Source organism: Seriola aureovittata, chromosome 10 (assembly GCF_021018895.1).
Source record: "Seriola aureovittata isolate HTS-2021-v1 ecotype China chromosome 10, ASM2101889v1, whole genome shotgun sequence".
In the NCBI taxonomy this organism is placed as follows: Eukaryota; Metazoa; Chordata; class Actinopteri; order Carangiformes; family Carangidae; genus Seriola; species Seriola aureovittata.
The window spans coordinates 24487973-24515723 of NC_079373.1; the positions used below are offsets into that span (position 1 = coordinate 24487973).

Below are 27751 nucleotides of genomic sequence, written 5' to 3' on the forward strand. Positions count from 1 at the left end.
GGGGAAACATATCACCTTGTGCGTGTGCCAAAAGCCTGCACTGCGTCTCTGCTTGGTGGCGTTCCCACAACACGCCCGACAGTCAACTCAGTTTGATGACACCGACAAAATTAAAAATAAAAAGATTCATTGCATCAATTCATGTAACCCCTCCCTCTTCCTGTTCACATTAAGGGGCATGAGTTGGGATGAAATAGTACATTTAATAAAAAAAAGCATCAAATTTATCCGTCACATATGATGACGGTCACGCCGTCCCATCAGCCAATCACAGTCACATCTGGGTTCAAGCCGGACGAGTCGGGACTTGTCAAACCAGTTCAAGGGCCTTGGGCTTAATTTCCTCAATCAAAGCACATTTGGAGCGTCGTCCCGGCCAAGAGCATGAATCATCTGATAAAAAAAAAAAATAAAGAGCCCAAGGAGCAATAAACTGTCCCTGCTGCCAGGGAAGGCACAAGAGAGCAAACAGGGACAATTGAGAGAGTGTGAGTGTGTGAGTGTTTGTGTACACGTGTGTGTGTGTGTGTGTGGTGGGAAACCTGCTGGCTGCTGCTTTAAAGTTGGGAATTTTTTGCAATATGATCTGGGTTTGTGTGGTTGCTTACATTTTGGTACATAATATAATGTGTTCACCAATTAAAAGTAAATTCAGTATCAAAATGAAAGCTTTATGCAAACACACACACTTCAAATGCTCTTTCATCCTCTCACCACCTCCCCCTCCCTCCCCCCCTCCCTCCCTCCCTCCCAGCTCCAGTAAACACATTTTATTTTGGCATGGATGTTAATTTTCCTCTTTATTAGCGCTGCTGTCCTGGATGAGGCTGTTTGCTTTTCTACAGGTGTTGTCTGATGCTCCTCGCTCCTCCGTCACACAGCCTTTCATTACGAGGAGGTGGAGACACTCGTCGCCACTCAGACAGACGGACAGACAGACAGACAGACAGACAGACAGACACAGACACAATAATAAGGAGACTGACATTTGAAGGGTTTAGTTTTTTTAAATAAAAGCCAAACTGATAAATAACTTTATATTAACATCCAATGAAAACTGCATTTTAGTGCTGCTCTCAAAGGGTTCGTATACAGTATGTTGTGACCCATCATGTAAAAGTTGTGGATACACAGGGAGTCATTTGCATGGATTTTTCCTCGTACACTGTCCCACTCGACGGTACATCTCATGCAAGGTTATAGTTAGCCATTTAGCCTTGTTGGTCTTTAAAGGTCACTGTGTTATCACTACTTTAGGCAAGACATTTAACCAGCATACATTAATTAGAAATGCCAAGGCCATCAATGTGAAAAAAACAAAGCAAACATGCATTTTCCAGGGCGCCTGGGTGGAGCACAGGGGGAAAAAATTGTCCCAAAGGGGGAATTAGGATAAAACACAAAGCACATGAAGACATTAATACACAAAATTAGGAAATAAGAAACAGTGAACATAAAAAAAAAGTTTAAAAAAGTATTTTAAAAACAGAAATAAAATGCAAGATATTTGCAGATAAGTCATGAAATTGTAAATGAACTGCATTTATATGGTGCTTTTCCAGTCTATCGACCACTGAAAACACTTTTCCAGTCGACTCTCATTCACCGCTTTATTCACACTGATGGAGCAGCATCAGGAGCCGGGGGGGGGGGGGGGGGGGGGGGGGGGGGGGGGGGGTCCTTGCTCTCTGGGAGCAGCCGGCAATCGAACCAGGAACTGAGGATAGGAACTGAAACTCTGGGTGTAAGGGATGGGAGCTGTCGAATAAATGAAAATGTAAGAAGTGATTCTATGAAAGAACAATGACATGAGTTTTATTTGCACTAGCTGCTGTTTTTCTTTCATTTTTTTTGCAATTCAAATACCTAAAATTTGTCCTGCATTAAAGTGCTTCTGGGGTTCTGAGCTCTCACACAGAATCAGACATCGAGTTCACATGAGAAACATCCCGCTGCGTCACAATAAACATGAATTCTGATGTTTGAAAGACATTTAGCAGGAAGAGAGGCTCTAACTGAAATATGCATTATGGGAAGTGTGAGAGCTCGTGTTTTTGCTGCATGACCAATAGTTTAGATGAAGTTCAGGAGATCTCGACCGCTGCTTCTTTGTTTTTTTTTTGTGTCTGACTGAACGAAGCTGAACGACTCACAGGAGGACGGAGAGCATCACATTAAAGAAAGATCCCATTTCACTTCACTTTTATTTTATTCAGCCCAAAACGAAAAGAGTAAAAGAAAAAAAAAAAAAATCTTGTCAGATAAACCGAGAACATAAAAATAAAAAATCGAAAACAACGCAGGACATAAAATGATTCATACGGGGGTCTACAGTCCAACCTCATTTACATTCTCATGAAACACAATCCATTTCATACGCTGCAGGCCGCATGAAGATGATAGACGACGGTATTCGAGCGTTTGCTGTCCATGAGGAAGACGAGGACCGGGCTGTTACCTCCCACCTCCCTGATTGCCTGACTGTGACACTCTGATTAGCTGCTTAAGTAAACATGGAATTCATTTATGTGGCTTCACCTCTTCAGAAAAACCTGCGGCACGACCTCCACACTCAACACTTCCTCTGCGGCTCTTCTCCGTTCCTCATCCTCCCTCCCCGCTGTGGGGTTACTGATTAGGACCCGTTTTCATGTGGTTTTCCAACACTGCGTAATCGTGTGGCGAGTCGTGACCTTGCCATGTCGAGGAGGATGTTAAAGTCAGTGGGTGGGGGTTGGGTGCCACAATCACCAGCTGGACAAAGACAAAAAGAAAACTGCTAGATGCGTATAGATCACACACACACACACACACACACACACACAATGTATTTCTCTGACGTAAATTCTGCACGATACAGATACAGACTCTTTTCCTCTCAGATTAATTCCTCACATGATGGAAGCTGCTCGATTTATCTTGGTTTGATATTGTAGCCTCATTTGGTAATTTGAACTTGAAGAGTCTGTGCAGTCAGGTTAATGTAGCTGATGAGATTACTGCCATAAGTCTGGTCCGTCTCCTGGACATACATTTAAAAAAAAAGAAAAGAAAAAAGAAGCAGATCCTCTAAATGGTAAATACAATAATGAAATCGCTCTTAAGATCCACTGTATAAGTAGGTTGACCTCCTTTTGAAACTATTTTACAACAAAATTTCCTCCCACAAACCACTGACCATGATTAATCTTCATTACTTTTTATGAACGTACATATGTATGTATGTATGTATGTATGTATGTATGAATGAATGAATGAATGTACGTACAGTATGTTTGGGTGCGTGGGCTTTTTTTTGTTCCACATTTATGTAGGACTGGATCAAACCTCAACACATTCGTGGGCCCCAACTGAAATCTGTCTGTGGCACCAGGGATGGAAAAGGTGTCGTCAGGTACTGGAAGACAGCACCGAGCGTCTTCGCTATAATCAGATACTTCCTGATTTACATCAATGTTTCATCCATTTTAAAAACCATGTCATTTGGAGAAAGTTGGTTATGTCTGACAACACGTTTCGGAAAAAGAAGCATATTGATTCTAGTTTGGAAAAATGTCAACACCCAGCTCTGTTCTTATGTTTTTGTAAAGATCTTAATGATTTTACTTTAATTTCAAAGACACTTTCATGTGTAGAGGGTAATCTCTCACACACACACACACACACACACACACACACACAAAAAATCTGCGCAGCCTTTTCTATCCCAACAAGATGCTGAAGAACTTGTCGATGCATTTATTTGGAGTCAGAGATACTGTAATGCTCTTTTCACTGGTCTTCCTCAACAATCCAATTCATTCATTCAGACTCAGCACCCAGCTTTTAAGCAGAGCAAGAAAGAGAGAGCATATCAACTCTCCTGCACATCTCTCGTGTTCCTACAGCAGCACTGATCCACAAATACTTTTCATATTCTAGGAGATAAGATAGGGCGAAAAAGAAAAAACATCTGAAGAGCAACTTGGCCATAAAGATGCTGCGAGCGTTGTTTGTCGTCTTGAGTGTAGCGACACTGAGATAATGATGATAGTAATCTTTATTTATAGAGCACTTTCCTAAACCCACGTTACAAAGTGCTTCACACGAGGCAACAAGTAGATCATAAAAATAGTTTCCCCACAGAGTGACGCCCAAATAAAACAAAGGAAAAGCAATGACAGCGTCTCCAGCAAGAGGGAAGTCAATCAAAACAGTCGAATCAGGAAAAAAAACTCCAAATAAAAAGTATGTTTAAGAAGAGGTCACCGATTGTGCTGACCTTCGTCCTCAGGCAGCTCTTTCCATAGCGTCAGGGCTTTGACTGCAAATGCACCATCACCTCTGGTTTTCAGTGGCGCCTCAGGAACTGATGAAAGACCTGTGCTCCCAGTGTCTCAGGCAAGAGGTCAGATAAACAAACATGGAGAGGTCACGAGGAGCCGTGAAAGTAAAACAGCGAGATCTTACAAGTCAATTCTAAAAAACACACACACTGGGAGCTGGTGCACGGAGGCTCGAACAGCCGTGATGTGGTCACTAGGCGGGTTCAGTGCCGACACTCGGGAGGTGATTAATAGATTTTTTGGGTGAGGCAGGTAAAAGAGGCTTTTTGCAGTGGTCGAGCTGTGAGCAGATGAAGGCCTGCAAAATGGTCTCCGCGTCTTTGAATATGGATCGTCTCTCTGGTAGCGTCTCTCGGGGAGAGAAAGGATACTTTGAAGAGAAATCTCGGCTCGCAGATGGTTTGAAGTGGCGGACTACTGAAGGCCGACATGCTCTGGCGTTAGATCTGCCGTGCCTTTGATGGCGCGGGCGAGAGGGCTCCCTTGTTTCCCGTGCCATGTCGAGGCGGGATGACGGCGCTAATCTAAACACGATGCCAAACCCCTCCAGAGCTGTGGCACTTTGAAGAACCCAGTCAATTTGTGAGATTAATATGATTTGGGGGCCAATTTTCCTGAGAGGGGTCCTGTCATTGTCACAAGCACGCCCAGTGAACCTGCACATACAGTATGTACTGTACACACACACACACACACGTGTATATGTCCACTACAAGCTCAGAAACACAAACACAAAAACAGAAGACACACACACACACACCCCCCCCTTTTTAAAACCCACAACCCGCAGCCATCGTCTTTCGTTGCCGTGGTAACTGAAAGCACACTCGGCTCCTTGGCAGTAAGTCTCCATCTGTGTATTCTAAAAAAAAAAATTAAAAAAAAAGGTGCAGAAGTGGAATCACAGAAAAAGCTTGGCAACCTTGTTTCCTGTTACATTCACTGGAGCCAAAGTTTCTCCCCCTTTGTCGACCTGGAGTTTTATTTTCCTGTTTCTCATAAAAGATGCAATGTTTTCTTAAAGAAAAAAAATAATGAGTTTCTCAGACGTAAGATTGAGATTTGCTGGAATTCATCCTAAATTTGAATAAACAAGTCAAGTTCATCTGTTTTTGCAGACTCTACTTTTCTGTGTCTTTTACTGGATTTACAGCAGAGATTGACGTGTTGACTCTGACACAAACAGAGCAACATTCCTCTGACTGGATGTATGACAGAGCAGGGCCTGGCCTGGCCTGGTCTGGCCTGGCCTGGCCTGATGGGCTGGGGTCTCTTTCCAGTCGCTCCTGGGTAGTGGTTTCCTGTGATGTTTCCTGTCAGACGGGGCTTTCAGGGCAGCAGATATAACCTTGTGGGAGGCATGTGAAAGATACAAAATGAGTTGACCGCAGACCTCGAGTGTGTGCACACACTGTCATTTTTATGGTTTGTTATTGTCTAAAGAAGTGCACATGCTGTGGGAAAATGCAATGAATGTCAGAAAGTAGTAAAGTTTTATATAGTACTTGAAAAAAAAAGTTTAAACTACTCGTTTTCACCATTTAAAAACCTTGAAACCTGGAGGCTCAGACATTTATTCACAATACATTTAGAATAATGTAGTTTTTCCATTCTTCATTTCATAAAGAGTCACCATCATTTTACAGCCCTTCATTTGGAGATATGACCTTTTGCAGAACACATCACTTAATGGCATTCATCCTTCACTCAGTATTTATATTTATGAACAAGTCCTGCAACTTAGACGATCATATGAAAATAAAATAACAGTCACACATTTTGGTTAATTGATAAGGCTCAGGAGAAGATTGTAGTTTGGGTTTAAATAAGTATCTCCTTAATGTTAGACCTTCATTGCCATGGTTACAGTAATAAAACACGTGGTTAAGGTCGTGGAAATGAACAGATTTCTCCTGTGTGAAAATCCTGTGTTTTGTTGACCCATCAATTCACCTCCAAACACTGTCACTCTGTATAATACAATCAGCTGACTTCCTCCTTTGCTTCCATCATAATTATGTTAGAGGCCGAACAATGAAACGCTTTAACAGGAAGACTCATTTATAGATGTATTAATATTGCAAACTGTAAACAGCGTCTCCCTAATCAAAATACAATGCTAACATCTGGATTGAGGATAAACATTTTCTATTCAGGCATTCCAGGGTGCTACAAAGTGTGTTGGAAATACCAAGGCACAAATATGTTTCCCCGAAGTACAAAAAATAAAAAATACATGTTTAGGGAATAAAAATATACAAATCTTCTAGGAAACTTTTGACTAAGTGAGAAAATGAGATCAGAAAAAACTAACTTTTGGTAAGGAAAATTGAAAAATTAAAACGAAGTGCATCAGACTTTGCAAACTTTCTGCGCATAACTTGTTTTTGGAAGACTAATAAAAACAAACTTCAGACTTTCACTGAGGCTGGTAGCAGGTGGTACAGGACGTGAGGGAAGTGGCATGTTTATGCAGAGAAAGAGCTTAGCACTCACAATGGAGCCTGGCTCTATAAGTTGTCTGGGGGGGGGGGCCTTACAATTTTATAGCTGCAAATTTATTGTAATGTTTTTGGATAAATAATTACAATGTTATTTGTCAGGTGATACCAATGGAGAAAAGAGCAAGAAGAAAGCAACAATTTAAAGATTTTGTCCCAAGTAAGTTTCCCTCAAGGCTACTGTGTTGCCCTGTCCCTGGTCTTAATGACTCTCTTGATCTTGCAGAATTTCTATAGGCAGATGCTTTTTCTCTGTACATGTTACTTTCAAAGCCATCTGTACTATTTGAATAGGTGTCTGTACTCGTCTGAATGTCAGCTTATATTTTCAGATCTTTCCACTGATGAGCAAGGGACGTACTCGCAGGGAGCTGCAAAGAAAAAGGATAAACCAAATCCTTCATGTGAGTAATAATTGTATAAATTGTCAAATCATTAATTTATGAGCACTACATCAAACTTAAAGTGGTGTTTCACAGGCAAAGCTTCTCAGAGAGAAGGGCTTCCAGAGCCACCCCAAAAGTTTCAGAGAAAGAAAACATCATCTCCTGCACCATGTGAATAAAATTAAAACATTGATAGTTTTCATACTGCTACATTCATCTTGTTACATCAGTACATTCGTCTGCAGTTTGGGTTATTTCCCAGGCTGATGTGGCCACTGTCTGTATATGAGATTCCATTAACTGCTGCAGAAAAAATGGAAAGATTAGTTAGCTCCTACATTAGGAAGTGGCTAGGTGTTCCTAGATGTTTAAGCACGGTGGCACTGTATGGGAAAGGCATACTTCAGCTCCCAGTAACTAGTCTAGTGGAGGAGTTTAAATGTACCAAGGTTAGGACAGAGCTCCTGTTATCTGGGAGTAAAGATGTGGTAGTTAGTAAGGTGGTTCCAAACCCAATCAAGGGGAGAAAGTGGAATCCAAGAATCGCAGTGCAGGAGGCGGAAGCAACGCTCAGGCATACAGAGATTGTGGGTAATGTCCAAATAGGCCGGGGAGGCTTGGGGCTTGGCCCGAGCAAACTGGTGTGGAGTAGAGCAGGTCCCAAGGAGAAGAGAAAGCTAGTCATGGAGCAGGTTCGTAGACAGGAGGATATATTAAGGGGTGCAAAGGCAGTGGCCCAGGCTAAGCAGGGACAGTAGGTGAATTGGGAAGGTGTGGACAAGAAAAAGCTTAGCTGGAAAGAGCTGTGGAGTATGGAGGAAAGTAGCATTAGATTTTTGATAGGGGCAACTTATGATGTATTGCCAACTCCCCAGAACCTAAAACTCTGGGTAAATGGAGACCCGCTATGTTCATTGTGTTCAGGTACTGCAACTTTAAAGCACATTCTGTCAGGGTGTAAGGTTAGTCTGTCGCAAGGCCGGTATACGTGGCGACATAACCAAGTTTTAAAAAGCTTAGCTGCAGGAATTGAAGAGTCACGGAGGCAGGCAAATTTAGGAGGACCTAAAACAAAGAGAGTTGCAATCAAGTTTGTTCAAGAGGGAGAGAAAGTTGGTAAGACAACAAGAAGGCAAGGCAGCTTAGACGGTGCTTGTGATTGGGAAATGCAGGTAGATTTAGGAGGAAAGCTTGTTGTTCTCCAGGAAATAGCCAGTACAAAGCTAAGGCCTGACATAGTCTTGTGGTCTTGGAGTAGAATGAAAGTATATTTCATAGAGCTGACTGTTCCGTGGGAGGCCTTAGTTGAAGAAGCATTTGAAAGGAAGAAGCTCAGGTATGCAGAGTTAGGGGCAGAAGCAGAGCAGCGAGGATGGAGAGTTAGGATTTGTCCAGTGGAAGTAGGATGTAGAGGATTTGTAGCAAGGTCTGTTGTCTCTTTGGTGAGGGAGTTCGGAGCAAGTGGACAGAGTGTGAGGAAAATTGTAAAGGACATGTCAGATGAGGCAGCAAGATCCAGTCAGTGGATTTGGATGAGAAGGAGTAATGGTAGCTGGGGGCCCAGCAGGGGGAGCACTTAGGATAGACAGACTCTTAGGAGAAGCAAGGAAGAAATCCAGGAAGAGGAAGTGTTTTTAAGTGGGGGGTGTGGCCTGTGTGAGCCTCTTTGAGGCCATGCAGTTAGTCCAGGTGAGGTGGCCTGTATTGTTTGAATTGGTTGTGGTGTTGGAGGGGGGGTAGAGCACAGCCTAATCCGGCGGGGGAGAGTTTAGCTCAAAAAGGCATCTCTCCTTGACTCTACCTCCCTCATTCAAAATGGCCGCCACTTTCTCCAACTGTTTAGGGGAGTTTGTTTGCTGAATCTGCTAGTGTGTTTTGTCAGAGTTGATGATGGTGTGGTTTGTGGTGCCATAGGCAAGATAAAGAAAATAGTCGTGGTGTGAGGAGCAGTGATGGCTGGCATTAGGGGAGTGACTCTGGGACGCCAGTGATCACCGTCTAGCCTCCTGGAGGTGTCGTGGGACCAACTAGACGAAACACTGGTGAAAGGAGGTTCCCACCTGATGACCCCAAAGACATGTTAGTTATCACTGCTCATTAGTCTGTAAAGCTAAATTAATAGTTATTATAGGACATTTTAAGCTTAGGGAGCTATTCACTGAGTCTGGTCCATTTTCTGTAGCACAAGTTTCTTGTGTTTACCCTAAAAGTTAACATAAAATTTTTATCGCTATACTGCACAGCAAAATGAAAATCATGTTTTCTACACAGACGAATCATCTCAAAGAGAGTCTGCCAGTGTGACCTGGCCTGTATTAGGCTATTTGGTGCCGGCCTTTATTTGTTCGTGTAAACAAAGCCCCAGCCATTATGAGACCCGGCTTTTAATTAAATGTTTCAAAAAGAAATGCGATTTATAGACCAATGCGACTTATATATATATATGTTTTTTACCTCTTCATGTGATGTATTTTTTGTCAGATGCGACTAATACTCTGGTGCGACATATAGTCTGGAAAATACGGTAATTAGTCGTTAAATCCTGCGAAATGTGTGTAATAAGAAAATATTTGCAAATGTTCTTGATGCCATACAAAGTTGTTTCTATTTTAAATGAAGCTGCCAGGGCATCTCGCAGAGCGGCATGGCACCATGGTCATCACACTGTTACAGGTATGAGAAGACAAAAACAAAAGTATCTTGTGTCTTGCTACAATATGACCCCTCAAACAATTAGTTAGTATGGAGTTTGTTCGATTTTGTCATATGTTCCACAATGTTCATGATAATTAATCGTGACCTAAATTCTATTTGATTTTCTAGATGCCCCAAAGACAAATAATGTGGAGACGAGCCTTAACAGCTCTAACGAGCTTGGCACTGAACACAGAAGAGGTGAGCCTTCACCACTAACTAAATAGCAATTCATTTATACCACCAAAGAATATACTTGACTGACGATTTTCCACACAGACTACAAATACAAATTTCCACTTATCCATTTTTTCCAGAAAAGCCGGGGTTGAAAAGGGCCTTCCCAATGTCCACAGCTAGTAAATATTAGCTTTCACAATGAGTGATTTGCCTGTAATCTATACAGCAATGTCAATGTCAAATTCAAATGAAAAGGTGTACAATCTTCACTTTGATTTTTTTGGTTTCCTTTTTAAAGAGTTCCAGAAGGTGGTAATTGACAAGTTGGTGGACATCATTGATATTAAAAGATATCCGGGGAATGGTGCAGCCAGAGGGCCTTCCACTAAAATAAAAAAAAAAAAAAAAGAGTAAATACCATTGAGGAGCTGGAAGAGCTGGAGGCCTTTCTGGGGAATGATAGACAGAGGGCATCATCGGTATAAAAACTCAAAAATAATTTTATCTCTATGCTGTTTAATGTAAATATATATATTTTAGCATTTAAAAAGAATTACTCCTTTAAGAAACTTGGCTGGTATCTGCCCAGAGCATGCATGACATTGTGTTTGTTTGTTTTTTTAATCAGGTTCAAGTACTGGCAAAAGTGGGGGGTAAAAAAATACGAGACAACACTAAAAAGATATTGGACAGGTATGAATAACACACACATATACAGAGAGAGAGAGAGAGAGAGATTTTGAAATCTATGGAAGTCTAATTGATGTTGCATTGATGCAATGATATTGAGCAATTCTCAATAGGTGAACATTAATGATGCGAAGCTAGTTCAGGCAGACGTCTCAACCTGCGCCCATCCTGATCAGTCACATGCTCTCCTCATCCAGATAGGGCGGGTTACTTAAACCCCCCAGCTTGCCCCCCCCAGCCCCTGCTGCTGCTTACATCTTGCTGCTGCTGCTGCTTACATCTTGCTGCTGCTGCTTACACCTTGCTGCTGCTGCTGCTGCTGCTGCTGCTGCTTACATCTTGCTGCTGCTGCTGCTGCTGCTTACACCTTGCTGCTGCTGTTTACACCTTGCTGCTGCTGTTTACACCTTGCTGCTGCTGCTGCTGCTTACATCTTGCTGCTGCTGCTGCTGCTTACATCTTGCTGCTGCTGCTTACATCTTGCTGCTGCTGCTTACATCTTGCTGCTGCTGCTGCTGCTACTACTACTACTGCTTATATCTTGCTGCTGCTGCTGCTGCTTACATCTTGCTGCTGCTGCTGCTGCTTACATCTTGCTGCTGCTGCTTACATCTTGCTGCTGCTGCTTACATCTTGCTGCTGCTGCTGCTACTACTACTACTGCTTATATCTTGCTGCTGCTGCTTACATCTTGCTGCTGCTGCTCTGCTAATACTGCTTACATCTTGCTGTTGCTGCTGCTTACATCTTGCTGTTGCTGCTGCTTACATCTGGCTGCTCTGCTGCTGCTTACATCTGGCTGCTCTGCTGCTACTGCTTACATCTTGCTGCTGCTGCTGCTCTGCTGCTACTGCTTACACCTTGCTGCTTTGTCTCTAGGATCCCCTGCGGGGGTCTGCTTCATTCCCTGTAATGTCTGCCAAAGCAGATCATTCAGGGATTGAATAACCGAGACAGAGCCTGATGCCAAACCTGCTGCAGCCATGCTCAAGGATACCTATGCTGTGCTTCAGCTTGCAATGCTTACGCTCAATAAATGATTAATTCTCATTCCAGAGTTGTCTGACTGAACTGAAGTCTTGTCTTGTAGTCTTGTGATATTCCTTTGACAATGCTTTATCAAATTTACAGGATTCTGACAAACAAGACAATGGCCATGTTCAACATGAGGGGTGGTGGCCAAAAAAACAAAAAGGGCCTTCAGGAACACTACCCTGTACTCTGAATAAAGGTAATTGTTCTACTTATAATGAAGTTTGCCCGTATTACTGAGCAGTTGCACAGTGAAATCCTTGCATTTCATAAATTTAATGCTCTTCCCTTAATAATTTAGATGCTGTCATAAGGTCCAGACCAAGCGCCACGGAGGCCGATATTAACAGCTCAATAGGAGACCACCTGAAACAGGCGCCGGGGAGGAGAGGTGGTGGTGGTGGTGTTTTTTGAATTATTTATTTCCTTGTATTTTTTTTTTTTTTTTTTTTTTTTTGAAAGTTTGAAAAAAGTGTATTTTGAAAGCTTTATCTGACTTTTTCCTTGGGTAAAGAGGGACACAACATTTGATATACACATTACAATACCCCATTTTTGATATTTTAACAGTGCATGATAATTAAAATGTATTTTGAATGCTGCATTAAAAAATGTCACACATAATTGGAACATGACGTTGAAAAGACGTGGTTTAGACGTCAGCATGGTGAACTATTTTACAGTGAGCATTTTTACGTTGAATAGACGTTTTAAAAACGACTATGTTCAAAATTGGTTGAAAAGTGAAAGTGTTTTTTACCGGCTATATGTAGACGTTTAATGAACGTTCACATTTAGACAATATTTAACCGTATTTTTCAATACTGGCTTTCAAATGGGGAATTTTGACGAAATATACCAGTTATGATCCACGATAACAATGTCTGCACACTATAAGCAGAAACTTTTCAATACAAAATTTCCTGGTTAAATATAGTTTATATGTGAACGTTGAATAGACGTCTACAAATAGCCGGTAAAAAAAAATAAAAAAAAAAAACTTTCACTTTTCAACCAATTTTGAACGTCTTTTCAACGGTCAGCATAGACGTTTTTTAATAGTCTATTCAACAAATGGTCTCTTTCAAAAGACACACTATGCAGTCAGTCTGTTTTTTAACCATACAACTTTTTTTTCCCCACAAAAAATGAGAGCCACAGTGGTCATGTGTTTCACTTGAAAGCATCGTGGAAGATAATGATGCGCTGCTCCATCCTGTATCTTGTATCAGGGGTGTAATGGACTGAGCAGAGAGTTCACTGTTGAAGCTTCATGTTTACCTTTCTGTTCACAGACACATTTATGAAACTGGCTTTACTCTGCAATTGTTAATTTGGGACCAAAAAAAAATAAAAAATTGCTGCATATGAAAAGTTTGGCTTCCTTCCTGTGGATGTCATGTGACTGACAGGAAGTAAAGCTCATTCTCATGCAGCATTGAACTGATATGAAAACTGCAAGTCTGACAACAACAACAAGAACTCAAATGATTTATATTTAATGGGAGAGATTATCGCAATCTGAAGGTTGTGTTAGAAAAAAAAAAAAAAAAAAAAAGAAACTGATAGCACAGACTGTGCAGACACCACGCAGGAAGAACGGACTGTTAACCTTTAAACTGGTCTCATGACGTTATACAGGTCAGGTCACCCATCTGCAGTCTGGCATGAATCTGATTAGTGATCACATGCTTCAGCACCATTCCACTATCTTCTAACAACATGCACAGTGCTGTCTTTGACTGTAGTGAACATTGTGTTCATTAACTCATTTAGAAATGTCTTGACCAAATTCAAACTATAGTAAATGTAAATCTAAAAGTCAGGAGTGAAATGCTGGTTTTTATATTTGTTCTGTCACATGACAATTAAGTGTTGGTTGTGATCTAAGTTAGGCATTCATTTTTATTCGTTAGTGACGTTGGTTTGAGTGTCTTGGTCTTTAATTTTACACCATTAGGTCAGAAACATTTGAAAAAATTAGTCCAAATGACTCATTTATTGATGCCGTTGAAAAGTACTATGCACTTATGTTATAATAAACTACAACAAAGTAATTCTCAAAACCAGTAGTTGTCAAAGTGGGGTTCCTGGGGGTCTAATTTATAGTAATTTATTTTCACTATAATTTCCAAAAGTAACACTGACAGAATATTCTTCCTGTAATAAAACACATAAAAGCAAAAATCTTATCAGACGGGGGTCCGTGGTCTAATTTATGTCACTTTACGAGTCCTTGACGAGAAAAGTTTGAGACTATGGGGAAAAAATAAATAAATAAATCCATGTACAATCACTTGCACTGACCTTTGTCAATGTTTGCATCAAACGTGATTTTGTTCAGAGGTAAATCAACTTCCAATGTAGTCAACCGAAAAACACATGACTTTTTCCTTTTTTAAAATGTACCACCGTTCTCACAGCAAAGACTACTTACATCAACTGATTTGCTCAGATTTACCTTGGTGCAGATTTCTGTTGCTGATAGACATGAGCACAAATGACAATTACAGTAAGTCAATGAAATGTACAGTCTGGAGAACCAATGCAGTTATAATTTCCTGATGACCTTTGAATCCCTGATCAGCATCCTGTCTCATTAGTTTGAGTTTAAACTCAGAGGATTCACAGTAACTGCAGTAGCTGATGGAACAGTAAAATCCCCCACACACACTTTTACGATCACCTATTTCAGTCAGACATTTCCTGCAACAGGCGGGTGACATTTTTCTTTGACACAATGGGCTGGACTGTACATTACCTTAGAACAACAGGGGAACCAAATTACCTCAGAAGGAAAATTGCATACGAGAGATAAGCGGCTGAGTGGAGAGTAAGCTCAAAGTACTGCAACACAGGTGAAGATTTAATGACCATCTTGTGGCTGGTGTCAAAAAATAAACACTTTTTTTTTTTTTAGGGGGCTTGTGTTGAATTTATTTACAGTTTTACAGGTATTTGGTCATAAATAAATAATAAATTCATACAGTAGTGTTGACAAATTCAGTCTGGATCAAAGTGGTGTAATGACCAACCAACCAACAGACAGACCAACATTTCCATCCATAAAGCCTCTGCTGCACAGATAGTGATGTGTTTTCATTATTTAAATTTGACCTGTCTTCCTTTACGTCATTATACTGATGTCACACAACTGCCCACACTCTTTGAATGTCAGATGATGTCAATGAAAATAGTGCTGAAACACAATAGCAACAAAGCAAAAGGGGGAAAAAAAGCAAAAGACATGAGTCACATTACCAAGGGGGAAATAAAGTTAACATGGCCATCCAATCCAAAAATACTTTATAGCCTATTCTACCGACTGTCATTGTGTTAAATGACTCTCATGACCCTCAGGACCATGACATCTGGCAAAAATCATGTCTGCCTTCCTGGATACTCTGCAGGAATGTGCCCCCCCCCCCTCTTTTAAATGTAGCGATGTCATCAGTGTTTCCATTAGCTCTGACCATCACATTAGCTCTCTCTCCAGGGAGACGGCGTGTTGTAAACATCACCCCCTGCAGGATCGATGACATCACCGTCTTTCGTGTCTGAGCATCTCCTCCCTTGGAATTCAGTCAAAACCTCTCGTCTTAATAACCACTTTGCTGAAGCCATTTCACAGTGGAGATCAACACCCCCCCTGCAGACAGTAAACAAACAAGTGCGCTACTTACATGTAGCATCATCAAAAAAAAAAAAAAAGTTGATTGCTCCACAAAATTGGTCGCTGCTGACAGTAAACAGCAATTACTGGACGCATGGCTTTTTATGTCTTTCATACATATAATTCAAGAACTCCTTCGCCACAAACACTAACCCTCATTTGAGTTAACGTGACTGTATATGAGTCTCAATGGCCTTTCTGAGCAGATTATTAATGATTTGATGTCATTTTAGAAACATCACGACACAAGTGTCAGAGGTTTAGAGAAGAAGGATAAACAGATCCGGAAAAAAAAGAGGGAGAAAAACCCACCGACAGTAGACAACTGTCCGGGAGACGCAAACACTTCCTCTGCCGGCCCGTACAGAACACAAAGGAGGAATTTAAAATACCGGACTGACAATGTCAGACTCCCTTGACAGAAGAACAATATGAGCCAGCTGCCTGCTGGTGGAACAATAGGTTTAAAACATAACCCTTTCCTGTTGCCAGAAAATCTCCGTACAGTCCCCTGAAACCAGTTTGTCACAATGAGAGACGGAGAAGAATTAAAAAAGTGGAATGTAATCGCCCACTCCAAAAACGTGACTAGTAAACAGATTCATCTTAAGTCTGGCTTCACTTTTACCTGTATACAGTTATGACTGCACCTTGTTGTGGTATTCAACGCTTACTCATACAGGTACATTGTGATTAAGCACTACCCTCAGTAGAGGTGAAACAGCTACTTAAAAACTCTTGTCACTCTCACTATGTCGATCAAAATCTGTCAGACAGACCGTCACACACTGTCATATATCCCTGTATTGCAATTAAATAATGCTTTCTAGAGCTACATGGCAGTTCATGTCAAATAAACTGCCTGTAGAAATTTGGCAACCTTCAAAATTCAATTAAAGAATGAATTCAGATGCAAATAGACAGGGTACATACCGAGATATCCTTCTAACTGAGATAAAAAATAAAAAGCAAATTCTATACATAACATTGATTTGATAACACACCAGATAATAAGATAATGTGATGTCCTGTCTCTGCCAGTTCAAGACAGACGAATACGATCTCTTAACCAGTGATCAAGCAAAACAGAGTTTGTGTTGCTTTTCTAAAAATGTCTTGAGACTAATGTCAGAAAAAAACAGTCAAAATAAGGAGGGGCCCACATGTTATGTCTAATTCTACTTAGTCAAAAAATGTTGGCTCTCTGCCTGCGAAATCAAAGCGCCAGAGGCTGTGAAGCACGCGTGTGTTTTCACCTCTAACTCTCACATTGTCTTTGCTCTGCTTTCTTTGGCTGAGTGCAGCCTGATGTCTCTGCGCTTTGGGACGTGATGTCAGGACGGACGTAGGGAGCACCTGTCGATTTACGCACAAAGGCAGGGAGCGAGCTGATAGGTTCACGACCCTTACCGGCCCTTATGTGGAAGCATCTTGATGCCGAGACGGTCCCGCTGCCTCTTACGTACATACACCCACTGTAAGTAATCACTATGGCAGTGTGAAGCACCTCTGCAGCGTTAGGCAATATTAAAAAGTGTGGCAACTGCAGTCCTCCTTCAGTCTATTTGATACACAAACACTGCAGACGCATTCGCTCAGTAATCAGAGGAAGCTGGTAGCAGAGGTGCTTTGATTCCAACAGGAAACACCCTCCATTGTTCTTCCATGCTAGCTAACCCACACCCACAGGCCGGCCTCCCATTAAAACGTCAGTGTTACCCCATTCTTTATTGCCCTAACGGACTTCTGTGTTTTAATATAGCCCTCAATTTCCCTTTTCACATTCCATTTCCATTTTAGGCATTGAGCCGACACTAAAATCTAAAAAAAGGTGATTATGGACCTTTTCATGTTTGTTTTGTGCATGCAGGCGTATTTGGTGGCAGAAAGTGACAGTTAGCGGTGTCAGGTGTCAAGGGTATAATGGATCATTCTCCAATCAGACCTATCATAATGGTTTACCAGCAGAACACAGGTTAAATAACTGAATAAGTGAACAAAATGTGGATGTTGATTCAACATCCCACTTGCCATTGGTCAACAGCCAAATTTGTGTTTTAAAGTTCACATAAATGTCACTCTAAAAGCTTAGTATGATTGTAATATATATTATATACATTATGTTATATGTTGTAAAATATGTTTTGAGTTTAAATATATTTTATATTAGATTTGCAATGTGAAAAAGACACTCCACTCAATGGAGACGCCTTGAATGGAGGCACAGAAAGAGGCATATTTAGAGCAGACTGGTTCGATGTCACTGTCATCACGCCAAGTCTTCGCTTTGTAAATTTACATAAGTTAGGTGCAATTTTTCACAGACTAATACAGGAAAATGAGAAATGAATGTAGACATGTGACCACAGTACATTTTCCATTCTGCATCCTGAACACATCCTCCAGAGGTCTGACCAATCAGCAGCTTGATTCATCTCATGAAGATTGTGAGAGACAGAGTGCCCACGCTAGGCACCAGTCCAATTCACAATACCTCTGCACATACAGTAAGTGGGTGAGGATGCTTCATGGAAATTTCAGTTTGAATAAAAATCTTAAAAATCGACTGGAGGCAGCAGCACATTCAAAGAAATAGACATGACAGATGTGGCCGGTTAACCTCTTTAACACATTTCCCTCTTTTTTTCCCTTAAGTAGCTTTAAGGTTGTCAGGCTTTGGAAAAAAACATTTTATTCCACATTGGCAAGATTATACATTTTTTTGCATCTTGTTCCAGCTCTTCATTGAAAATCATGGATTATTCAATTCCAAGACTCCATATTTTCTTTGGTTGTACCATTGTGCATGATTTCATACACATTTCCCCCAAAATTCAGCATTCACAATTGAGCTGTAAAGCGCTCCCATCCTAATCCAAACTGAAGCACCCATGATTAACACACTGAAGCCCAATCCATCGACTTGTGTTTTGACTGGGCAGTAACTGAAGAGTTCAGGTGAGAGAACCACTCCCAAGAGCTGGAGTTTGTTTTTGGTTTGGAGGTTGCAAAGACATTTGCTTCAGTCCTGTGACTCTTCTCAGTGCATTCAAACAGATCACAGGGCATGAGCCTCTTTTATACCTCTTCTTACTGATTGGCTAATCAGCAACACCTGGAGTTAACCCTCCACACTGAAGCTGCAGCAGGAGCGAATTAGGAGAAAACGAAGGAGTGAAGACAAGAACAAAGAGATTGAAAAAATAAAATAAAATGGAGGCACAAAAAGAACAATATACAACATTTATTTAAAAAAAAAAGGCATTTCAGATCAGGTTGGTACCTGAATGGCTCTCCACACAAGACTATTACACCTTCATTTCACGTTCCACTGCAGCTGAGCTATGACTTGTCAGTGCTATACTTGGTTTTCCAACACGAACAGCGGCATGTGGTTGATGCCTGAATATCGTTACTTGCTGACAGATGTCTATTTAAATGGATGCAGACATCTGTTGATGGAAATGAAAAAGCTTAATGTTTGTATCTGGTGGCTATGATCACTGCAGCATTGTAAGATGACAATAAACATAAATGACATGATGAAATGACTCTGGGTCTGGAAGATGTAATCATGATTTTCTCCATTGTCTCTAACATCCACCTGGGTTTTGTTTGTAATATTTTGCAGAACAGTAAATTGCAATACACTAAATGTTTTCTCCAGACATAACAGCATAAGTAAACACTTTGTATTATATTGTGAAAACGATTTTGGCGTGATAGCCACACCCGATTTTGAAACAGCATTCCAACAAACCAGTCTCATGCATTACATAATAATCATATTGAGAACCTGCAGAGGAAAAATGAGGTACAGGTTCAAAGGAAATAGACGCCAATGGAAAGTTCACAGAGAAGTTGCTGAAAAGCTTAAAATTGAACTAACTGGTATTTTAATGATTGTAATTTGTAGTGTCTGCTGTCATGCTTGTGATGTAAACCTATGCCGCCACACACGTGTCTTTTCGTGGGAAAACTCAGCATTGAGGCCTTTTGATTTTCTTTAACCTTGAGAGAACATTTCCAACATCTCTGGAATGCAGAGATGCTCCCCAAAATATTAACAAACACCAATGAAACACATCCCAAACATGCCTGGTGCCAAAGCAGGTTGTGTGATAGTTTTGTCTAAAGAAGTCTCTGTTCCTAATCTCACTGAAGCCGAAGAGTGTCTGGTATCTGGTTCAAGGCCGCGGCGTCTATAGGGGTGAAATGGGAGGCCTTGTTTTGACACCATGGGACCAGCTCACTTTGTTCTTACTTATCTCCCCTTTCTGTAGCTAACCCCTACATGCTGTGTCCCTGTGATGTCTGGTTGTAAGATAGTGGACCATAAAAACACACTCTGTTCATCTGAGAGGGTATCAGAGGCTTCCTTTGGGAAAAGAATGGGTATGGGAAGTGATTTGAAAAAAAAACACATGCTGCTCAGTAGTTTTAGCTGTTGATCACCTCCAAATTAGATTATTAAAATTAAAATAGGGATTAGTACTATTTTAAACTCAAGGATATTTGGTTAAACCCCACCTCTAACCTCCTATCATTGGTTACATCCTCCAGCAGTTGCATTTTGATTAAAAAGAAAAGAGCACTTCCATGTCCTTAACTGCACTGCACTAGATGCTAGCTAGCATTAGCTTGGCGACAGGTAGATAGGCTCAAATCTAACTAGGCTAATTTGAAGAAAATGTTTTGGGCTCATGGATGTTTAAAATGTTTTGGAAACATAAAAACTCTGAGGAACTCTAACCAGCCTTTTGCTAACTCCCATGTTTGCTAGCAGGCCCAAAAGCTAACTCCATGTTTGCTAGCAGGCCCAAAAGCTAACTCCCATGTTTGCTAGCAGGCCCAAAAGCTAACTCCCATGTTTGCTAGCAGGCCCAAAAGCTAACTCCCATGTTTGCTAGCAGGCCCAACTTTTCTGTGGAGTTCTACAGCTACAACTCTTAGCTGAACCGGCTAACTATTCAAAATCATTACACTCATTTGTGTTAAGTTATCTTGCCCCTTACTTTTTGCTACTCTTCAAAAATAAATGCAGCCATTTTCTTTCTTTTGGTTTAACCACCAGCTGCCAGTTAAACACAGGAGATCAGAGTTTGAAGAGTGTGCAGCAGCTGGCCTGATTTTAATCTCCTTTAACACAGGAAAGAGAAGAAAAGCTTGAAAGCAAGTATGTGCAGTTAAAACTCTGGGCTTTCAGTTTTGTGACAACAGAATTGTAAAATAAACTATGATTTAATCTTGTTTAAACTTACTCCTGCAAGGTGGGCCCTACCCTCAGAGCAGCTGCCAAACCGGAGTCAAAACAGCTATGAGCAAACAAACAGCTCTCTACAAAACTGTCAAAGAAAAGCAACTCTCATTAACCACAGACAGATTTACTGTATCATACTGGACTGAAACTCACACTGGCTGCAGTAAAGGTTTGTTGTCAGAAGGAACTATTTTCAGTAGCATTTGCAGAAAGCTATTAGCCTGCTAATAAACAAATTCCACTTGATCCATGAGTATAAGATCCGTCCTCCCATTTCAAGACCGACATGACGCAGTTGATATATTGTTTCAGCCCTGAAATTGTCAAAACCTTGTGCATATATCCATTACAATCCATACCATCCACTTTATTTTATGAGCATTCGCCCCTCCACCCCTTCCCCACCGTGCAGTACCTAGGTGTATTGTTTCCCGGAGATCCCATGTAATTTGCTGTGCAGAGCCCAAGATTATATTTCAGCCCGAGGCTTTGGAGTGGCCATACGTCTTGGGAGAGCGAGAATTGGCTCCACAGGGGGGTGGGGGTGGGGGAGCAGCCAAACAAGTAACCACCGACCGGTTCTCCTTCTAATCCTGCTGAATGGCAGTGAGAGGTGAGAAACTCTATCGCACATAAAAAGACAGAGGCCTCATTTTACACACTCTGCACAGAGATCCCAGCTTCCCACAGCACCGTCTACAACAGGAATTAATGGATTTGTAGCTTTCTGCAACAATGTTTGGCCTGAAACACCCTGAGATTTGCATGAGAGCCTTTAGTCAGAAAAATGGAGAGCACGACTTTGTACACAATTTCCCTTGGCTGCACTGAGCAAAGGATTAGTTCAACAACAACTTTTATAATGGTGTTTGATACACTTTGCTAGGCTTGACTCACAACAACCACAACAGTGTTCAGCCTAAAGCTCGGTTGCCATTCAGTGCTACATACAGATTCAAATGTGGTTTTGAGTGTGTGTTGTGGTCACACTGAGGTGACAAATTTAAATATAATCAGACATGAGTAGTGGACAGCTGTTGTTATTAAATTCATACATAGATAGCAAAAGGGGGAACATGTGCGTACAGATCTGATATTTTATGTTAAATTAGCTTGATTAGTGACTGACATTGTTTTTCTCTCAATGCAGCACACACAGGGAATGGAGAAGCCACTCACAGCTGCAAGAAATTAAGAGTAATTACGGCCTCAGGTGAGACAGCTTCAGGGACACCTTCAGGGACACCTCAAGGGGCAAAAGAAAAGTTCAATTTTTGCCTTATTAAGTTTTCAGATTTAGTGCAGGTCAAAGGTTGAGTAGTAAATTGGTTTAAAAGTTAGGGATTTGTTTGATGTCTAGATTACATAAAACCACAGTTGTTGTTGTTGTTGTTGTTGTTGTAAATACTGTAGAAACAATTTGTGTATGTAATCTCCTGTAGACGTCAAAAAGATTTCACTTTTTTACACAATTTAACCCAAGTTTAACCGAGACATCATCTGACCTGCAAAATACCAAATCAATGTTTTCTAAATTGGCACTTGTAATTCAAACTGGCAGTGTGATTGATGTCCTGCCTGCTGAAACAGTGCATGTGTTAGTTTTGTCCAACATTGATCAGAAGCCCTAAAAGTAGTTTGGAAAAAAAGAAATTTAACACATACAATTCCACAATTACTGAGCAAACTCCATCTGTTGTTAAAGATCATGTGATGTGGTTGTAAGGTCCAGTGAAACTCAGCTTTATATATATATTTTTGGGGCTTTTTTATGCCTTTATTCGACAGGAAATGGGGAGGCAGAGGGGGAACGACATGCAGTAAGGGCCGTCCAATGCGGGAACCTTGTGATGAGACTGTTTCCTCGCCAGTTTTTGTCATGATTAGTGAGGTATTACTTTGTGTAATCATGACAGGGAAATAGTACTAATACTAAAGTATATTGTGACGGGATTTCAACATAAATCTCAGTTTATTTGGATAGTCCACCACGGAGAATTTACAGGGAGTATTTCTAACATTTCACTAATGTTCAACAACGTCTATATAAATATTCAACCACCGATTAGTAAACCATTTAATGGTTAGAGTTAAGGACAGCTAAATTGTTGAATCTCAACTAATAACTTATTGAATATACTCTGTAAACTCTCTGTAGGGTGACTATCCAAATAAAGTGCTCCCTAAATCTCTCCTCTGCAGTTTCTTGTAGCTTTACTGTTGCTATAAACAGTAGTTTTGAATCTGGATGGGAGATTTCACCACAAATGAACATCTACTACAATGATCACATCCCACTATGGTTTAACATCTCCAACTCTGCACTGAGAGCTATCTTTATCCTATATATTTGTTCATGCTCAGAGAACAGTACATCTTTCTAATTAGTCGACTGTGCAATATAAGTTTTAAAATTGCCTCTGCGAGTGGAGTTCTCGACGGCGATGACTCTGTTTGTGCCACTCGGGGATATGAAAGCTTGATGCAGTGTGTCTTCATAACGCACGACTGCCACGCTTAAAACGGCATCCAGGAGCTTATTACTTCCATCTTATTAGCAACCTGAGAAAGCGCATGCAGTTCTTGTACAAGTAAATTGATACTAAGTGTTGGGATTAACTCGGTGTTATAGTGACAAATTAGTTTTGGCTTTGGTCTTTATTCGACTCCATCGTCGTCTGCGAATGATAAAGTCTGAAAAGCAGAAAATATGTTAGAATTGCGTTAATGTGTGAATTGGGCATCGAGTAGGAAGCACATGGAACGCAGTGTGCTTCACTATATGAACATGCGTTGTGTATCAGATGGGAATCGGCCCAAGCAGATCACACAACTGGTGTACGGTACAGGTCCGGGCATATTCAAGGATTGTCATTTGCCTCTGGGGGGAGTTTAACGAGTCGCTCATCACTGATGCCAGCCAAGAGAGAATTTTTCTCACTTTGCTCTTCCTCACGGTGGCTCTCAGGTCTCTAAAGGTTTACCTCACTTCTGACTGACGTGTGGTTTGCAGGGTTCAACGTTCGATCCCAACCATAAAGGTTTTCCTGAGAGCCTTCAGACAATGTGTCAAAAAACTGCCCAAACCTCAAATCAGGCTGTGTTTGCATCATTGTATGTAAGTGTTTGTGATCAATGTATTACAGACACATTTGTGGTCAGTGGGTGTTGTTTTTTTTTTTGTAGACTGAAAGCCTGTAATTTGTTGCTGAGCATTTACTGCGACTCAAAGTGCAACACTGAGTGCTCAGCAAAAATGGTACTGTAATGGTATGTTTTCATGCCCTTTACATTGTCCTGAGCTGTCGGCCAAACTGCCTGCTTTTGTTTTCTGAACAAAGCTTCAAGGTTTGGCCATGAAAAAAACAGATGGACGACGCTTTCTCCCGCCACTGGACAAATTACAATAATTTTTCTATTGTTTCGGTTCTGAGTTCAGCAAATATGAAAGCAGTGAGAAGCACTCAGCCCCTCTGGAAGGTAAACGCTGTGCATGTCAAATCAGGTTCTGCTGAAATGTGACTGACTACCGACAATAAACCTTGATGTTCGATCTAATTAAATGACTCTGTCACCTGGAAGCAATAAACCTGACACACGCAGAGCAAACACTTAATGCGGGTGTTTTGTTTAAGCTTCAGTGCCGGCGTCAGGTATGCACGACTGTGCATTTCTTTCAGTGGCAACTTGTTGTCGTCTGAGCATTAAATCACTTCAGCCCTGACCTGCGTGGCAGTGGGAGCAGGACACATGCAGGTCCAGCTACAGGTTCTGATGAATTTTGGCCTCGCTGTTATAAAGTCTTCAGAATTTTTTATAGAAGGGCTTTGAGATCAGATCCAGCTATGACGGCTTTATTTCCCTGAAGCGGCTGAGGTATTGATTTGTGTCGAAGATGCTTTCAGTTGATCTTGCCCTCATGCCCTTGTTCACGGAGACCAGAACTGTTAAAAGCCACATGGATAAATGAAAAAGATGAAATAAATAATCATATAAATAAATACAAATAAAATTAGTTACATAACAATAAGCAAAAAAAACAAAACTCAAACTTCATCACTGTAAAATGCAATTCACCCAGCTTCTTTTCACAGTTTACTGCAGGATCACCATTTCAAAATGTTTGTCTTTGTTTCACACTCACTCAGTGTTTCTTAATGACCATCACTTCATTGCGCCAGTTTTCATCACAAAGTCTTTGGCTGTGACTCAAGACAAACAGGGCTGAGCCAGATATGTGTTTGCCATTGTTGCTGTCTACATAAAAATCTGCAATAAAAACTGTTACTGTGAAAAGAAGCAAATGAACAATGAAATGTTTACATTTTATAATAATACAGGATCAGGATAAAACACATTGATGATATCTACCTTCCCTTCCTGTGTTCCAGTTCCAGGGTCCTGGTATCGTACGTGCTGATTCATTGCTACATGTGTTGGATGTAATGTCACACCTGTGTTTTTCTTGCTGCACCACATCAACAAGTCTGTCAAGGGAGGATGACGACAACAGAGCTGCAAAGAAAGAATTGCATGAAAGTTCTGCAGAACACAAGATTCTTCACTTCATAACATACTGACTCAACACGGAGGCTGTTTCAGTAATATCTCCAGAGGTGCACATGCTCATTTTTTATCCCAGTCAAGTGAAAATATGGAATTATCCAAATGGAGTTTTGCCTGATTTATCTGCTTAATGAATGAAATCAGATGTACAGAATGTAATGTCTTGGTTGTGCGCATCCAAATTGTTTCTTACAAGTTCCCTATCCGAGATGTAAAACTAAAAACTCTATTACAACATCAAAAATGAGAAGCGGATGAAATTGAGTGTGTGATAAAAAACTCTTAAACACAGCGGCAACATCGGTAATATGATCTCGTAAATGTTAATTTTTCAGATCAGATTTCAGGAATCACATTTAACACAGAAAGTGTCATCATTCTCGTCCTCGCCCCCGTAACCTTCCCACAGCAGCAGTAATTGTTCGTGACAGTTTGTCTCAGGTGAAACGGCGTGGCTTCAGGCAAAGCTCTCGCTCTGCTGGATGCACATGCAACTCACTTACAGGAACAATTCACACTTAAAACACACTGACACTTAAAAGCAGCTATTAGGGATGCACCTCGGATTCCTGGGTCAATCTGAACTCGTGATGAAACGCACAGGTATTTCATCACTGTTAACAAGACATCCTCCCTTTCATTTACTATCTGCGTCTTACTTCTGTCGTTCTTTGAAGGTTAGCCATAAATATCGAGCACTAACTCTTGTCCCTTTTACTGTAAACTACATTCTTCTCTGTTGACAGATACATAAACAGTGAGAGAGAGAAAAGTGAATCTCATTCTTTCATACTGATACGTACATTCACACAAAGAAAAGCAAACCGCCCAATTCCATCAAATACAGTTTGTCAAAAGATGAATCTTAAACAATGCTAACTTAAAAACTACTTTAAAGGTCCATGTTGATCCATAAGAAGGCATATTTGTTTTAAGAACCAAAAACCATCTCTATGTAGTTTTTACATCTCCTCTCTCAGGCTTCTCTCTGGAGCTGTAGTAACAATTATGTATTTAGACAAGTTTCTTTCAAAGTTCTTTATTCATAAAAAAACTGCCAAGATAGGCACAGCGTGAATTTTCCATAAAGATGGTTACTCAAAAACAATCAGCAGTGATGGAAATGCAGGAAATGCAGGAAATGTGCTCATTTCACCAAATTATAGGAGATTAGCTGATGAATCACTGTGAGACAGGCTGAATGCCTCTCAACTGCGGGCGGGAGAAAATAGTGGGTTAAAAAATAGCACATTTCTTATGATGCCATTATCATCAGCAGCAATTTGCAGCCAAAACCAAAGTCAATCTTTTTGGATTTAAATATATTTTGAGGAAAATCATCAGGTTTTTGGCCCCAGATTGTATTTGCACTGTGTTTACCAAAGAAAGTTGTCAGTTTATAATAATAATCAAAGTCGAGATTAAGTCATCGTTTTCTGTTGTTTTGAGGGGGAAAAAACAGAGACTGACTTGGTGCCAGAGCTCAGTGGAGGAAGCGTCTCTAATCAAAGCCTAATTATTCGAATAGATTTAACAGAGCAACTCAAAAACGAATGGAGGTCTTCCAAACCGAGAGCTCCTGATCTCCTCTGCCCGCAGGTTTTCCATCCATGCTCATGAAGGCTGTGAGTAAATCAGAGCAGCAATCAGGCAATGTGTTTTGACAGATATTAGGTTAATTAAAGCGCACAGATGTGTGTTATGCAAAGTGGTTGTGCTAATTCATTTAATTGTTTGCTGAGTAGTAAAGCCAGGGCAGGAAACACTTTATGTGATTACGATGTAATTTTCAGTGTGTGTCAAGACTGAAAGGGTGTTAATTCACAGTTCGGTTACCGTCATCGTTTCATCTCCTCTACAGGAGCCGGTGCATCGTACATGTCGACTTTAAACATGTCCACATGTCCAGACAGTTTACTCATAAAAAAATCACGTACAGTAAAGTCACACCCAAAGAAGGTTAAAGGAGCTATATGTAAGTTTTGCTATTGCTACATGGCTAGCGTTAGCGCTAACAGTTGTTTACTTGTCAGTCTAGAAGAAACGTTGTGAATTCAGCATCATCATTCCTTTACTCACCCAGAGCCGTCTCCAGAGGTGGAAAGCAACACGCTAACTCTCATCTCTATCACTTCTTTTCTTCTACTGGAGTTAGCATGCTAACAAGCTAGCCCCAGCCCGTCTTGTCACTTTCTGATAGCGACTCGCTGTAGCCTCCAATCTGCCCTGAAGACGTAGCGCTGCTCAGAGAGCGTAATATAACCTCTTGAAATATATATACAAACAATGGCTGAAGCTCTTGTCAAGCGACAATCACCACCACCCACTGCCGGCGACTTCACAACGTCTAATACCAGGTTTATGACCAAGTCCATACAAAACTATTCCCATCAGCCTCAGCTGTAAGTTTTACTTCATTAAGAGAGAGTGTAAGTAAGATAATT

General features: G+C 40.9%; 1 long non-coding RNA gene across 1 annotated transcript; it reads left to right on the forward strand.

Moving 5' to 3' along the window:
• Window positions 1-10488: 10488 nt before the first annotated feature.
• On the forward strand, window positions 10489-12334 carry LOC130175800 (uncharacterized). The gene is made up of 4 exons (XR_008828785.1): window positions 10489-10565; window positions 10715-10779; window positions 11908-12007; window positions 12110-12334. It is a non-coding gene; the product is annotated as an uncharacterized LOC130175800 (long non-coding RNA).
• Window positions 12335-27751: the final 15417 nt, after the last annotated feature.